The sequence below is a fragment of the Amblyomma maculatum genome, chromosome 3, assembly GCF_055883805.1.
Source record: "Amblyomma maculatum isolate TAMU_Amacu chromosome 3, ASM5588380v1, whole genome shotgun sequence".
NCBI lineage: Eukaryota > Metazoa > Arthropoda > Arachnida > Ixodida > Ixodidae > Amblyomma > Amblyomma maculatum.
In genome coordinates this window covers 101,938,583-101,955,627 of record NC_139346.1, presented here as the reverse complement: position 1 = coordinate 101,955,627, position 17,045 = coordinate 101,938,583, and the positions used below count along the sequence as shown (strand labels likewise).

The 17,045-nt window shown below is 46.8% G+C and overlaps 1 protein-coding gene across 1 annotated transcript in view; it reads right to left on the bottom strand.

Annotated features, from left to right (window-relative positions):
• LOC146195436 (putative sodium-dependent multivitamin transporter) overlaps positions 1–17,045 on the bottom strand; it is a 112,993-nt gene that overhangs the window by 14,823 nt on the left and 81,125 nt on the right. The window lies entirely within an intron of this gene.

The following is a 17,045-nucleotide window of genomic DNA, read 5'->3' as shown; positions in this document are numbered from 1 at the left end:
TCGAAATATTGAATGCCAAAAAAAGCGCTTCTAAATTGTGTTCAGTTGACTCCACGCGTATCTCATGCATCAAATGGCGTTGATTACATTTTTTTTTTACCGTCGAACATGAAAGCCGCTTGCGCATTTGACAGTGTAAATCTATTATGGTTGTGACGACAGTATTATGTCCAGCAACGTCATTTTATAAATATAAAAGGCGCGAATGGAGACTCAGAAATATTTCAGATGGTTTATTTTGACGTAAAATATTTTGAGGTATGGCAGCAATAAACAATGTTAGTAAAAATTAAGGAATTTAAAATTTTCGGGGTCTTACCTTCGGTGTTGTCGGGTTTACATTAAGCATATTAACATTGCCGTTAGAAATGGTAAATAAAGTGATGTTTATATTTATTTTAGTTATTTGATCGTACAATTAACAAGATCGATGATGTATAAAGTCTCAGCTTTGAAATGCCCATCTGCTTAAAGCTCACGGAGACATTTCTTGTATATTTTAAAATACAATTCTCAAAAAATATAAAACACCACCATGATCGAATGACACAATAAACGAAAGCAGAAAAGCATTTACAACTACTTGGTCAAGCCCAAACATTTGGCACAGAAAATGGTAAGTCCTGCGTCTAATTCCAGCCAGAAACTGTAAAATTTCATTACCTTGTTCCTCGCCTGACGTCCACTTATTATGATATAGGCCAGAGTATTAAGAAAAAAAAAGCAGAGTATGAAGCGATATTTTCAGCCATATTTAGTGTTTTTGTCTGGCGACGACTCGAAGAACAAGCTTGACCGGTGGTCTACTCGCTGTTTCTAGCAGATTCGCTGAGACACCATGTACAATGACTATGCAAACTATTGCTTAGGTACTGTTTTGTTTCGATCGTGAAGCGCTGAAGTGGTCTTCAGGTTGTAAGGGGTCCGCAGAATTCTGGGGCAGAACATTTAGTGTTATATATTAATCAGAGAAAACATTTCACAAGAGCACTTCACTCTGCACAGGTGCAGCATTGAGAATGCATATCTCTCACTGCATCCGTTTGTTGCTGCGTGTTCGTTTGTAACTTTGCTTTCTGTAACGCATTTTGCGCCTAAAGTGCTGCTACCTGAGAATAACCACCCGAGATGTCTGTTCTGTTGTTTGTCAAACTTGCTAGATGGCGCCACGCGTCTGCGTAACCGAAGCTTCATAGCCTTTGGTTGGTGTTGAAGTGTGCATGCGCAGATTTAGAGACGCATTCGCCTTTCATGTAAGCCTGCACGCGGCAGCAGCTTTTTGAATATTTTGTTCATTCTAAACTTTTTCTAATAGCGCTGTTGTACTTTTCCACACCGCCCCCCGGCGCCATTACGAAGAACAAGGAGAATTACGAAATCGTAACTATGAGCAATGCAACGGCCCTTAATAAATTATTTTATTCACTTAAAGTTCCATTCAAAACATCACTGCAAAGCAATGTGTTGATGTACCCATTGATGTTTTTTTTTTTTGTAATAGACCACAGATCTTAATGAAAACTAGAATACGGACTGGCTCTGTGGATCAGTTTTTTCGATAAAACTTATATTCTGTGAAATGATTGTTCAATAGAGGGACGTGTATCAAGAGACCGACTGAATAGCAGTGTTAGTCTCGCTTAATAAATTGTTTTGCCCTAAAAGTTCTCTAGTGCTCTAATCCTCTAAATTTTCGGCGTGCTGTTTTTGCGGCGCTTCATAAAATCTTAGTAAATATTTCCTTTATATATAGCCCGTTTTCACTATAGGAAATATTATGCTTGACGAAAGCATGAAGTAGATTAAACTTTAGCGCACTCGCTGGAAAAAGATGAAGGGTTGCTTATATTCTGGGGTGACAGACGCTTTTTGTTTAGTTCGAAAAACGTTTTCTAGTCACATGTTTTCTGGTCACGCGTTCTCCTCACACCACGCAGCAGGCAAGTAGTTTTGCATAAACTGCAACTTTTCATGCAGCTGTGGTGTTCATTTTAGCAAAAGTTTCTCTTCTTGTGGTGCTTGCTTGCTTCCAGAGATTTTACACGAATGCCATTGGCTGCGGATGCATCAGCTGCAGCTGCATGTCTATGAATATGTGCATTGCTGGTAAATGTGTGCTTCGTAAGAACTGTATTTTCGCCTGCACAATAACTTGTAATTTACCAGGCGCTGGAGACCACGAGTTCAAGTACACTTGTGGCCGAATCTGGGAGCCACCATTTCAAGTGGCAGATGTTGACCTTGTATAAGCTGATTTTATAGCGAGGGAAGCACACCTACATTTATCTCATCTAAGGGAATTGTATGCACAGGCGCATTTAGAACCGGACTGTGAGTCACGCCCAGTGATGCTCTCTGGATTTCCTCTTGCGAAGAGCTTTGTGGACTCAGTGAGTCACACTATTGCGCATTGTGTTCATTCGATGCCGTTTTCCCAGTAGTTTGCACATAGTTCATGTATGTATAATATTTCTTCGGTGCAATAAATACCTCGTTGAAAACATTCCGCGGGAGGTCACCGGTTTATACTTGAACCCTAGTAAAAGGATCGAGCCCGACTGGTCTGAAAAGGATGCATGTGTTTCCTTTTTTTAATTTTGAAAACACTAGAGGAAACGATTGTCAGTCACTAGTTAGCAACATAGGCTCCATCACTCACTCTGCTGGTTGGTGTACTTGAAAGATCCGCTGGAGAGAATGCGCGTTGCATCAGCTATACTGAACTGAGTTTGAATTGCTCTCGCTAGGCCATGAGGTTCTGACCCACGAAAAAGCTTTGACAATCAGAGCAAGGGGAAAGAAAGATTGGACAAGACTATTGTCTGTGAGCGTATAAATGTTTTCTCACCTAATGTCGTGTGTTTGTGCGGCATTTTACTGAAAGTATGTAAGGAAAAAATCAAGGATAATAAGATTGAGATGGAGCGCATTTGGCAAGCACTCGTAGACTATGACTAGCAGCTTACCGGTATCGCTCAAGAGGAAAGTATACAACATTTCCATCTCATCTGTATTGACCTATGGGGCTGAAACGTGGAGGCTAACAAAGAGGGTTCTACGTAGGCTTAGGACAACGCAGAGGGCTATGGAACGTAAAATGGTAGGGGTAACATTAAGAGATAGGAAACATGCCGAGTGGATCAGAGAAATAGCTCAAGTAACTGACATTCTAGTGTAAATCAAGAAGAAGAAATGAGGATGGCAAGGACATATAGTGCGAAGAGAGGATAACCGATGGTTGTTTAGGGTAACAAACTGGATTCCAATGGAATTGGAAAGCGTAGCCTGGGGCGGTATAAAGTTAGGTGGGCGGATGAGTTTAAGAGGTTTGCAGGGGTCAAGTGGATGCAGCTATCACAGGAGTGGAGCTATTCGAAGATTATAGAAGAGGCCTTTGCCCTGCAGTGGGTATAGACCAGTTTAGCTTCGATGCCTGGGCGCAGCCAATTTAGTTTGATGGTGGCGCCACGTATGAGCCAAACTGGGAAAGTCCGCTCCGGCTCCTCTTGACGCCATCTTGGAATATGCTGTGCATGCTGATGCTGCGATGCGTTACTGTAAATGTGCTGTTTCGCGATGCTCGTGAAAGGTATCCGACATCTTGGTGCTATTTTGTGCTTTGTTTGAGCGCGCCGGCGAACCATATACCCTCCGTTTGGAATGGCGGCTGCTGTTGAAAACAGCAATAGCAGCTGAGGTAACTGCGAAGGACTGCGCTCCGCTTCCGCAGGCCGAACTCGTCAGCTGACATCTGTTGCGTCTTTCCCGATACATGTATTTTCGATTATATTGTTACGGGAAATATTCACAGTAAGGCAGTTGTCCACACCACTGAGAATGATCAAAGCACAGCACTCGTCTGCGTCTTCTTCTTCTGGCAGTCAGTCGCACTTCTTTTTCGTCAGCACAGCCAGCGAATAGCGCTCAGTAACACTACCCCCTCTCGGGAAAAGCACAGTCCCGGTGCGTTCTACGTTTGTGAAACAAAACGTGCGTAATAGGGCTTTAAGCGGGACACATGCACTATTTCAGAGCATGGCGCTCTGGACGAGGATTTCGGAGGCACAGATTCAACTTCGTATGTGACGTCTGTCACGGGCCGCAAAACTCGGTAAGGGCCTATGTACCGGGGAAAAAGTTTTTCACACAAGCCCACTCGATGGCACGGGAGCCACAGCAAGACTAGTGACACAGGACTATAGTGGACATTACGGTGGCGACTGTCGTACCGGAACTTTTGAGAGTCTTGGGATGCAGAGAGCCTGGCATGAGCTATCCGGCGGGCATCATGAGCGCGGGCTACGGCATCACTGGCGTAAGTACTGGTGGCGTCTGCCGCGGGTAGTGAGGTATCGAAGGGCAGTAACGGGTGCCGGCCAAATAACAGATACAATAGGGAGTATCCAGCGGTAGAATGGACTGATGAATTGTAGGAGAATGTCACAAAGGGTAAATGAACGTCCCAATCCCGGTGGTCGTCAGACATATACATGGACAGCATGTCTGTGAGGGTACGGTTTAGGCGTTTCGTGAGGCCGTTGGTCTGGGGGTGATAGATAGGCTGTGGTGAATTTGTGACGGACGGACCACGAACGGAAAATTTCGTCAACCACTCGCGACAGAAAGCAGCGGCCACGGTCAGTTAGTAGTTCACGAGGGGCACCATGATGTAGAATCACGTTTTCTAGGAGGAAGTCAGCGACGTCTGTGGCGCAGCTGGTCGGGATGGCTCTGGTAATAGCATACCGCGTAGCATAATCGGTGGCGACGGCGATCCATTTGTTCCCAGAGGCTGAAACTGGAAAGGGCCCAAGAAGGTCAACACCTACACGGGAAAACGGGTCAGTGGGTATTGGGATCGGCTGCAAATGGGCTGAAGGCAAAATTGTGGGTTTCTTTCGACGCTGGCACAATTCACATGCGGCAATGTATTGTTGGACGGAGCGATAGAGCCCCGGCCAGTAGAAGCGTCGGCGCAGGCTGTCGTATGTGCGAGAGACACCCAGGTGGCCAGCTGCTTGAGCATCATTGAACTGGTCAAGGATGGTGGAACGCAGATGTTGAGGAACGACGAGCAAAAGGTCTTCGCTGTCTGGTCGCATATTGCGTCGGTATAGGGTGTTCTCGTGGAGTACATATAAGGCAAGAGAAGGATCAGGTCGGTCGCAGGTCAGACGGAGGATAATGGAATGGAGCAAATGATCTAAGTGTTGTTCGTCGGCAATGTTGAAAAGGCCATCACAGACAAGACACATGCGTCATCGTCAGAGTCAGTAGGGCTAGGGGAGTCGACGGGATGACGGGACAAGCAGTCTGCATCTTGGTGAAGCCGGCCGGACTTGTACACGACGGAAAATGTATACTCTTGTAATCGAAGCAGCGCCCAGCGCCCCAAACGGCCTGTAGGATCTTTGAGGGAGGAAAGCCAACACAAGACATGATGGTCTGTTATAACAGTAAAGTGCCGCCCAAACAAATAAGGGCGGAATTTTGTAATAGCCCAAACAAGTGCCAGGCACTCTCGCTCTGTGATAGAGTGATTTTGTTCGGACGTAGATAAGAGGCGGCTGGCATACGCAATCACCCTTGTGTGGCCGTGTTGTTGCTGGGCAAGTATAGCTCCAATGCCGTGGCCGCTTGCGTCGGTGCGGAGTTCAGCATTGGCAGATGGGTTGAAATGGGCCAAGACGGGTGGAGTTGTGAAAGCAGCAATAAGTTCCGAGAAAGCTGCAACTTGTTCAGGCCCCCAGGAGAATGAAACGTCTTTCTTTAGGAGATTGGTGAGAGGACGAGCTAGCGCTGCGAAATTCGGGACGAATCGTCGGAAATAAGAACATAGGCAATAAAGCTTCGAACATCGCTGGATGAACGTGGAGTGGGAAAATCTCTGACGGCACGAATCTTGTCGGGGTCAGGCTGAACGCCGGCAGCATTAACCAAGTGACCAAGGACTTTGATTTGTCGGCGACCAAAGCTGCACTTTTTGGAGTTTAGCTGCAGTCCCGCGCGACGAAAAAGCGCTAGGATTGTAGAAAGGCGACGAAGATGGCTTTCAAATGTAGACGAGAAAACTATTACATCGTCAAGATAACACAAACAAGTTGTCCACTTGAAGCCTCGGAGCAAAGAGTCCATCATACGTTCGAAGGTTGCTGGGGCATTGCAAAGGCCAAAAGGCATGACTTTGAATTGATAAAGGCCGTCAGGGGTGATGAACGCTGTTTTTTTCACGGTCTCTCTCGTCGACAGAGGTCTGCCACTAGCCGGAACGAAGGTCGATGGACGAAAAGTAGCTGGCTCCGTGCAAAGTATCAAGCGCGTCGTCTATACGCGGAAGAGGATGCACATCTTTTCTGGTTATCTTATTTAGATGACGATAGTCAATGTAGAATCTCCAACTGTTATCTTTCTTTTTGACCAACACAACAGGGGATGCCCAGGGGCTGCTGGAAGGCTCAATTATGTCGTTCGCCAACACTTTGTCGACCTCTGTTTGGATGACGCGTCGCTCGGCAAGCGAAACACGATAGGGCCGCCTGTGAATAGGACTGGCGTCACCGGTGTCAATGCGGTGACTGACAACTGTGGTTTGACCCAATGGGCGGGTACCGAAGTCAAAAAGGTCACTGTAGGTGAGCAAAAGCTGTTTTAACTCTGCGGCGAATTCAGGCTGGAGATCAGCTGCAATCATGCTTTTAACAGGATCAGTGCGCGATGTAGAGGACGAGGGAGGTGTTGCAGGGACGGCATTTGGATTATCGGTAGTCAGAACTGAAATGGCGCAATCGGTCATCGGCGACAGCTCTGCTAGTGAAATTCCCTCGGGCAGAACCTGAGTTGATAAGCTGAAGTTAAGGACCGGGAGGGTGGTACGGTTCTGGGAGATATGCACTATCAGATGAGGAAGGGTGATGTGCCGCTGCAAGATGACATCAGTAATGGGACACGCGAGATAGTCGCCGTCTGGGACGGATGGGAATGGTGACATAGAGATGTAGACGGCAGCTTCAGGAGGAAGGCGGCAGAACTGTGCTGATCGAAGGCGGGGTGAGCAGGAGGGGTCTTCAGAGCAGAGCGGAAGGTCCAAGCGAAGTAGGCCGGTAGAGCAGTCAATGAGGGCAGAGTGGGCTGTTAAAAAGTCAATGCCAAGGATAACGTCGTGGGGGCATTCTTGGAGGACGGTAAACAACACTGGAGCATGACGACCACCTATGGTAACTCGCGCTGTGCACATACCAACCACGGCAGCAGGGCTTCCATTGGCGACGCTAACTGTGGGCGAGACGGCTGGAGTAAGGACTTTTTTGAGGCGACGGCGAAATGAGGAGCTGAGAACGGACAGTTGGGCGCCGGTATCAATGAGAGCAGAAACGGGAACACCATCCACACGGACGTCGATGCGATTATTTTGTAGGGCAGGGGTCAGCAGAGGTTTTTCAGTCCGGGTCAAAAATGCAGCGTCACCTCCGGGAGCTGCATTGGCTAGTGTTCTGGTATGTCGCTGGAATAAGACGGGGACAAACGGCGGCGAGAAAGAGGATAACGCGAGCGTCGGGTCTGCGGGGATGGTGAACGGTTGGCATCACGAGCAGGGACACCGGGGTCAACAGTGGTCTGGTCGGGGCGAGGTGAGGTATAGCGAGGGGTATAGTCTCCGCGGCGGTCGACGTCGGTGAATTGACGAGATGGCGTGTACCAACGGCTACGGCAGTGATGGGAAATGTGGCCAACGCGGGAACAAGTAAAGCAGATGGGACGATTGTCATGGGTACGCCACTCATTCGGATTGCGGTACCGATATCGGGGCGAGAAACCGGCGGTAGGTGAGGCAGCTGCAATTACTGGAGGGGCAGGTCCTGAATTCACGGTGTCGGTGCGGCAGGTAGAAGGAAGACCCATATTGGCAACCTCTTGGCGAACAACAGCCTGAATGAGTGATATTGTAGCCAATGTATTGTCGGGGGTAGGCGAGAGTGAAGCTGCAGGAGTCATTGCCTCGAGCTCTTGGCGGACGATGCGGGTCAAAGTAGTGTCATTAGTTGGCGGTCGAGGAGGCGGAAGATCGACACAGGAAGAACTGGCAGCCGTGTTCGATATACGGTCGAAAAGATGCAGTATGCTTCTCTGTTTCGCTTGTTCGAAACGTCGGCACACTTGTAGTACAGAGTCCACGGTGGAACAATCCCTGCATAAAAGGAGGTTGAAAGCATCGTCGGCAATGCCTTTTACTATATGGCCGACTTTATCCTCCTCAGGCATGGCGTGGTCGACTTTGCGGCACAGGGATAGGACGTCCTGTATGTAAGTGATGTAAGACTCTGTAGACGTTTGCGCGCGAGAAGCGAGCGCCTTTTTCGCGGCAAGGTGACGGCCAATGGGCTTTCCGAAGAGGTCATGTAGCTTCTGCTTACAGATGTCCCAAGATGTGAGGTCCTCTTCGTGGGTCTCAAACCGCAACCGCGCTGTCCCAGTCAAGTAAAAGATGATATTAGCAAGCATAAGTGTGGGATCCCACCTGTTGTGTTTGCTGACTCGTTCGTATAGAGCCAGCCAGTCGTCGACATCAACGTCGTCGGTCCCACAGAAGGTTCCGGGGTCACGGGGATGGGCCACGACGACAGCAGGTGAGGCGGCAGTAGATGTAGCGGCGTCAGTAGTCATACTGGTGGTAATAATGCGTCGGCCGCTGCGGAGATCCAGCTTGTGACGGGGATCGAAAGATTGACCTCCACCAAGTGATGTTACGGGAAATATTCACAGTAAGGCAGTTGTCCACACCACTGAGAATGATCACAGCACAGCACTCGCACAGGACAGCACTCGTCTGCGTCTTCTTCTTCTGGGAGTCTGTCGCACTTCTTTTTCGTCAGCACGGCCAGCGAATACCGCTCAGTAACAATATTTTACAACCGCAATCAGAAACACACAGCGAATGAACCGTACGGGCTGCTACTGAACGCGGAATACAGATACTACGTGAGATGCTTTCCAGTCATTGCCGCATTGATTTAACGTGAAGTTCAATCCGTTTCAATGTACGATCGAGTTGTTCTTCTTGAACGACGTATACTTTCAAGTTAAACCACGGTTCAAGAACAGCACATAAAAGAAGTAGTGTTTAAAGTACCATCCGTCGACGTTTTTATGCAGCCTTGGTGTTCGTCTTGCTGCGTATAACAACATCGTATATCCCCGTCCCGTACGTCGTAACACCACCGTTTGCACGGCGTATTATTGAGCAAAACGTCGTAAAACGCGCGCTTTCACTCGCACCATGAACGAAGACGACAAATTTGCAGCACATACAGCAGCGCTTACGAAAGCGGCGCCGCCCGCTAGCGTTATGGACGACGGGCACTCTTGCCGAGCGCTACTCCCTAGTTGTCGCTAGGACTAAGTTGTTTCGCGTCGAAGGAACATCCGACTGTGCTTTGTGATTGCTCAGCGCTAGAGTAAATGGCCTCTCATGGAACTGCCTTACTGCCAACCCCATTGTATCAGTAAAAGAAAGATGTAAATTTCGGTGACGCCAGCGGAGCCAGCATGCAGACGATGAGCCGTGTGCCGCACCAGCGGCAATGTGTTGCGAAACTTCTTTTTTGTGCAATTATTATAAAAACGGTATGGGCCAAAAATCCACGAGAAAGATTGTTACTTTTGCTGTCAGCGTACTGTCAGCGTACTGTCAGCGTACTGTCAGCGAAGAACCGATTTTGGCACACTCTTCTTGCGCTGGCTGTAGAGATCCACCGTATCGTTGGCGCGGATGACTTGCGGGAAGCATGGCCTGCTCGGCGTGTGTGTTTAGTACGGCGGAGGAAGTAAAATGGAGCCGTCATCGGTACCAAGTCCATCTGGCGCACTCAAAACGTTTATAGGCGAATTAAATCTGCATAGACTGGAAAGCGGTGAAGCAGAAACAGCCGAACTCGGACTGTCGTTGCATGCTTTTCGAATACGCTCTCGGCAATCGCCTTGCGATTTCTTTGTTTGTGCTCTGCGTTATAACGCACTGCTGGTTTGATGACATTAATACTAAAAGGGGCGCTAATCGAGGTATTTAAGTCTATCAAACGACAATATACTAAGGTGCAAGGCTGCTCTGCTATACATGAATACTCGGTACCGGCAACAATGGGCCGGCGCGAGGAATCTGGTTAGAGAGTGTTTTCCTCCTTTCCTGCTTGCTCTCGGTAAAACGGTCTATACACAAGCTGATGATGACGATGATGATGATGATATAAGATGCTCTGAAATCTGAATTAACCTTAGAATCTATGAAGGGCGACAGAAGCTGGGAAGGATCAGGTAACTACAGGTTTCTTGAAGGATGAAACGGATATCGTACTATACAAAAACTAGCCACCCTGTATACAAAACGCCTGATGACATCGAAAAAAGCGCAGTTATGGATAATATCGCATTATTATTTTAATTCAAACGAAAGGGGACGCCAAGAACTTGAAAAATTAGACACCAGTCAGCTCACTATCTTTTATGTACAACGTATTTACTAAGGTAATCGCTAATAGGATCATGACAACCTTCGGCTTCAATCAACCATAAAATCAAACAAGAATTCGGAAAGGATACTTACCATCGATCATATCCACATTATTAATCAGGTGATAGCAAAATACTCGAAATATAACCAGCCCTTATATAGCATTCATTGATTATAAAGAAACACTTGAATAAGTAATAAGGGTATGTACACATTGAAAACTCAGGGTGTAGAGTAACATTTGAAAGCACTGGAAGATACACATAGTGGCTGCACTGAAATTATAGTGTTGCATAAATAAATTAAAAAATTCCCATACAGAATGGAGACACGACCCCCCCAGTGCTGTTCATAGCTTGCTTAGAGGAAGTATTCAAAGACATGGAATAGGAGAAGTTAGGCGTAAGGGTTTATGGAGAATACCTCAGTAATCTGCACGTCGCTGATGACATTACCTTGCTAAGTGACTCCGGAGCTGAACTGAAAATAATCATTGATAATTTGGACATGAATAGCAGAAAGTTATAGGCTTGAAAATCAATATGCAGGACGGTAAGGTAATCTTGAACAGCCTGTGAAAGGAGGAACAGCAGTTTACACTAGGTAGCGAAGCGCTGGAAGTGGTGAGCGGACATGTCTATTTATGACCGGGAAAAATCGCAAATCCAGACCACGAAACAAAAATAACTGATAAAATAAGATTGGGATGGAGCGAATTTTGAAGGTACTCACACATTATGACTAGCAGCTTACCGGCTTCACTCGAGGTAAGTGTATAACAGTAACAACCTACCGGTACTAATCTATGGGGCTGAAGCATCGAGCATAACGAAAATGTCTCTACCTAAGTTGAGGACAACGCAGAGGGCTGTGGAAAGAAAAATGATGGGGTAATGTTAGGAGATAGGAAGCGTACAGAGTGGGCCAGAGCAATAAGTCAAGTTACTGACATTCTTGTGGAAACCAAGAAGAAGAAACGGGCATGGGCTGGAAGTCGTACAAGTCGCTTCGAAATAAATTAACAAAAGAAATTAGACGTGCAAGAGAACAATACTTCTATAATCAATTCTCTTCTTGCGGAACCAGAACTGACCTGACATGGAAAAAGCTCACTTATTTAATAAATCCTAGTCCTGGCCAAAGTGAACCAATGAAAATTAAATGGAAGGATGGGCAGCTAAGTGGGTCCTGCTTAGCTAACACGTTTAATGATTTTTTTGTTGAAGTAGGCTGATAACCACTCGCGGAGCTATATTGGGTCAGCGAATGATGATTCCATTTTCTTGAGTCATGTGATTGACGTTGAAGTGATTTCAACCTTCGCAGGGTTAAACAACAGTGCTAGCACCGATGCCGATAGTCTAAAAATCAAGCCTGTGAAATTTGTACTGGATTTATTATCACCATGCCTAAGCCACATTTTCAACCTCTGTCTCAAGGTCGATTCCCCACGCGAATGCAGATAGCTAAAGTGACAGTTTTGCACAAAAAAGAGAATAAAGACGATATCGCGAACTACAGACCCATATTTGTGTTGTCCGTCTTTTCTAAAGGGCTGGAAAAGATAATATTGAACAGAATGTTAAGTTTCAGCAATAAGTACGGGATACTGAACTCTGCACAGTTTGGTTTTCGCAAACATCGATCAACGGAACTTGCTCTATTGACACAAAAAGAGTTTATAATGAAAGCGTTCGAAGAAAAGCAGTTAGCTTTAGAAATTTACGTAGATTTTTCCAAAGCGTTTGATTGTATAGATCACAATATACTTTTAAAAAAGTTAGAAATATATGGTTTCCGTGGAACTGCCCTCTCACTTTTAAAATCTTACTTGGCTAGCCGAAGACAGTTTGCTCAACTTGGGCCCTATCTTTCTGACACCAAGTCAATCTTATCTGGCGTGCCTCAGGGTAGCATCCTGGGGCCATTTTTATTTAATATATACGTAAATGATATTGTTGACATAGACGACCAAGCCAAATTTGTCATTTATGCAGACGACACGACATTACTTTTTTCTGCGACTTCGCCTAATCGTTTAATTGACCAGGCAAGCAGAGCGCTTATAAGGCTTGAAGAATGGTCTGAACGAAACAAGTTAACAGTAAATGCCAATAAAACTAAAGCTATTCTCTTTCGTCCGAAAAATAGAAACGTGTTTATCAATGAAGATAGACGACCAGGTAGATTACATTGTACACAAGTTGTCACGTGCTGTTGGCTTGACTATCAACAAACACACCTTCCCTACTCAAGTTAAAGTTCTTATATACAATGAACTGTTTCACTCGCACACAAAATATTGTCATTTGGTGCGGGGAACGCAACCCTAAGAAACATGCATAAAATACATCGACTGCAGAAAAATATGTTAAGAATTATATCTAACGTTCCTTATGACCATCCATCTCTTCCACTTTTCCAGAAACAACATAATGGCGATACATGATATGTACGCTTATCACTTAGCTTTAGCCTATAAAAAGGAAATACGTAACAATGTCAGCTTTTTAAGAGAACTGGCTTGCCTGCAGAGAAAGGAAGTGCATTACCCTACTCGTAACTCAGACGTATAGAACGAATTTCAATGCCGAACAAATTATGGTCAGCAGATGATTCAATCTCGCCTTCCAAAATTGTTAAACTTACTGCATAAGCATGATTTTCAACTCGAACAGTCACCGAAAGATGACGTCAGAGTAGTTTTATCAGCGACTGAACCTGTTTGTCTTTGATATGCTACTTGAAGCCTTCAAAGTTGTTACCTTGATGTACTACCTTTGTGAGGGGAATTGATTGCGATTGTTTTTCTTTTGTGTAAAAACTCAATTTTTAAATGTTTTGCTGTCTTTTCTTCTTCTTTTCTGTGTGCGACAGTTTGACACTGCTATTATTATTGTCACTGCTGCATTGCTGACACTGCTATTATTACTACTGCTATATGGAAAGAAATTGATCCTTTTTCTGCTGTTTTACTTTGCCTTATCATACTGCGATCTCGCTTTTCTTTTCTTTGTTACCGACTCTCTGTTCATGTGCAATAAAGTGCTCGTTCTTGTCAATTTTTTTATGCGCTATCATTGAACGCAATGTCTCGTCGAATATACTTCTATTTATTTTATTTTTACTTTGTATTTTCTTCGGGGGGGGGGGGGGGAAGGGTGGGAGCTCGTCAAGCCGATTGCTCGGCTTTTTCTCCCTGCCTCCCCCATCACCTTGATGGAAAATAAAGGTAATATTATTATTGTGAAAGAAGGCCAGGTCCACACGGCAAGGTCGTGAAGGCAAGGCAAGGTATGCCTGTCAGCATTTAATCTGATGGAGAAAACCCAAGCACGCGCCAGAGCCGGCGCCGCGGGACGATGATGATGGTATGTACAAGAGGAAGAAGAAAATCATGGTATGTACAAATGAAAGAAGATCCGTGGAGAGCTCACACAATCTTCCCGGGCGGGGGGGGGGGGGGGGGCGGAAGCGGCCAGCCTGGCCGCTCCTAACCAACCGATGTACCGCGGCGCACAAACGGCTTCAAGCGAGATACATGAACTATTTCAGTTCCACGGTGGCGTCGGTCAGCTGGGGGATCAACAGGTGTGACTTGGTAGTTTACTGGGGAAGTTTGGTTGATTACCTTGTAGCGACCAAGATAGCGGTGCTGAACTTTATCACTAAGGCCAGGGGTGCGCAGTGGTGTATAGAGCAGTACTTCGTCACCAGGACGAAAAGAGACGACGCGATGCTTCGAATCGTAGCGACTCTTGCGGTCTTGCTGGCACGCTTCTGTGTTGAGGCGGGCAAGATGACGGCATCTGGCCACACGGGATAAGAACTGGGCTGGTAATGATGAGGAGTAGTCGGGCGTAGAAAAGAAGGAAGTGTCGAGGATTGTAGTGGGAGGACGGCCGAAAACGAGGAAAAATGGGGAGTAACCGGCAGTCCGCTGTACTGCAGTATTATACGCGAATGTGACGAATGGTAGAACAGTATCCCAATTTCGATGATCCGGTGTGATGTACATGGATAGCATATCCGATAGGGTGCGGTGAAATCGCTCAGTCAGACCGTTAGTCTGGGGATGGTAGCTTGAGGTTGTCTTATGGAGGGTCGATGACGCACGAAGAACTTCGGATACGAGTGTCGATAAGAAGCCCGTCCCGCGGTCACTTAGAAGCACCCGAGGAGCGCCATGACGCAATACAATTGACCGCAAAAAGAAATTAGCTACCTCTTCAGCGGAACCAGTCGGTACAGGGGCCGTCTCAGCATAGCGTGTAAGGTGGTCGACAGCTGTTATAATCCAATGGTTACCACCATTGGAGAGAGGTAGGGGACCATATAAGTCGATGCCGACTACGTCGAATGGTGTGGCGGGACAGGGAAGGGGCTGTAGAAGACCAGCGGGGGAAGAAGTCGGCCGCTTGCGACGTTGGCACAGGTGGCAGGAAGCAACGTATTTAGCTACGGTGGTAGACAGGCCAGGCCAAAAGAATCGTCTTTTTACGCGGTCGTATGTTTTGTTAAAACCAAGGTGACCTAAAGTAGCGTCATCGTGGAAAGGCGCTAGTATACGTGGGCGAAGCATACGCGGTACGACTGGGAGCCAGCGAGTTCCATAAGGATAATACACGTAGCGGCGTAGTATGCCATCTTCAAGCTTGAAATTGCGAAGTTGTCGGCGAAGCCTAGCGTTGGGTGGGCTCGAAGCGCCGATAAGGCGGTCGATGATAGGCCGACAGTAGGCATCAGCTAATTGCTGTGAGCGGAGAGCATGCTTGTTCTCAGAGTCGTCAAAAGAAACTGCCGTAATATGCGTCGATGGAAGCGATGATCGGCTGTGGTCAGAGGTGGAAATGCATTGTGAAGAAAAACAGCAGGCTGATTCCGAAACCGGGCAGCGAGAAAGAGCGTCGGCGTCTTGGTGTTGGCGGCCCGATTTATAAACGACGTCGAAATGGTATTCTTGCAGGCGTAGAATCCAGCGGCCAAGTCTGCCTGTCAAATTTTTCAGCGAAGATAACCAGCAAAGCGCATGGTGATCGGTCACAGCTGTGAAATGCCGACCATATAGGTAAGGGCGAAACTTTTGAACAGCCCAGACAACGGCGAGACATTCCTGCTCGGTAATGGTGTAGTTTTTCTCAGCTGGAGTCATGGTCCGACTGGCGAAGGCAATCTCTTTCTCACGTGAAGTTGCATTGCGCTGCAGAAGTACAGCGCCAAGACCGTGACCACTGGCATCAGTGTGCAGGATGGTAGGAGCGCTGTCGCTGAAGTGGCCAAGAACTGGATCTGAGGTGAGGGCGTGCTTTCGGTCGTTAAAAGGAGTGTTGCACTGTTCAGTCCACACGAAAGGGCTGCGCGCTTTAAGTAGCTCATGAAGTGGCGCAGCAATAGTTGCAAAATGTCTTATAAATTGCCGGAAATAGGATGCCAGGCCGAGGAAACTGCGCAAATCTGTAGTCCGTTGCGGACGAGGAAAGTTCAAGACTGCGGTTATTTTTTCAGGGTCTTGGCGAATGCCGTCATGGCTAACCAGATGTCCTAATATTTTAATTTCCTTCTCTGCAAAGTGGCACTTCTTGGTGTTGAGCTGAAGGCCCGCTGAAGCAAGACACATGAGGACTTCATTCAGGCGCGTGAGATGGTCAGTAAAAGTTGACGAAAATATAACAATGTCATCCAGGTAACATAAACAGGTTCTCCATTTGAAACCACGAAGTACAGTATCGATCATTCTTTCAAATGTTGCGGGTGCGTTACAAAGACCGAAGGGCATAACATTAAACTCGTAAAGTCCTGCCGGGAGTTGCGAAAGCGGTTTTTTTTTTTTTGTCGTCCTCATGCATAGGTATTTGCCAATAACCTGAGCGGAGGTCCAATGTCAAGAAATATTCGGCACCTTGGAGAGAATCAAGGGCATCATCAATACGTGGCATCGGGTAGACATCTTTGCGGGTAATTTTGTTGAGTGCGCGATAATCAACACAAAATCGTACCGATTCGTCCTTTTTTTTAACTAATACTACTGGCGAGGACCATGGGCTTGTTGATGGACGAATAATATCGCGACGGAGCATGTCATTGACATTTTCTTCAATTACTTTTCTTTCCGAGAGAGAAACTCGATAAGGTCGTCGGCGTACAATTGAGTTACCTTCGGTAAGGATGCGGTGATGTGCAACACTAGTCCGTCCCAGTGGTGGGGAAGTGGCATCAAAAATGCCTTGGTGGGCTTGAAGCAATTGCAGCAATTCTTGTCGTTGGTGTGGCAGGAGGTTCGGATTGATTGTCTTCGACAGCATGGAAAGACAGACTTGCGATGAATCACGTTGCGGAAGTAGCGGGCAGTGAGCACCATCATGGATATAGGGTGAGCATCCACTATGCATGTCAGGGAAGTTCCTTTAGTCAGAACGAGGGATTCACGGGAAGTGTTCGTGGCAGCTACTATTGCTGAGCTGCTGCGGAATCGTACAAGACTTGATGGGAAGGCGATTTCACGTGCAAGATGACGATGAGATGGTGCGATGAGTACATCCCC